This window comes from Populus euphratica, unplaced genomic scaffold (assembly GCF_000495115.2).
Source record: "Populus euphratica unplaced genomic scaffold, PopEup_1.0 scaffold318.1, whole genome shotgun sequence".
Lineage (NCBI taxonomy): Eukaryota > Viridiplantae > Streptophyta > Magnoliopsida > Malpighiales > Salicaceae > Populus > Populus euphratica.
Genome location: NW_011500003.1, coordinates 332,591 through 332,902, shown reverse-complemented (window position 1 = coordinate 332,902; position 312 = coordinate 332,591).

The window sequence follows — 312 nt, the reverse complement described above, 5'->3', positions numbered from 1 at the left end:
TTAAATATTATAGATTTAACTACTATTATTACATCATGAAATAAATAATATTGATATCAAATATTTTTTATTTTCCATTAAAAATTTATGCAATGTCATCATATATAAAATTTATCCAACAATAACTATATTTTTGATGGTTTCTTAAGCACGCAACAACAAAAAATAAATTTTTGTTACTTCATCAAGCGATCTTCTTCTAATTTTTTGAATACAACACAATTAAAATAAAAATTAAAACTGAATTTTTTTCAACTAGGTCAGACTTGACAAGAACATAATTGGAATTGCGATCAAATTCCATAAATGTTA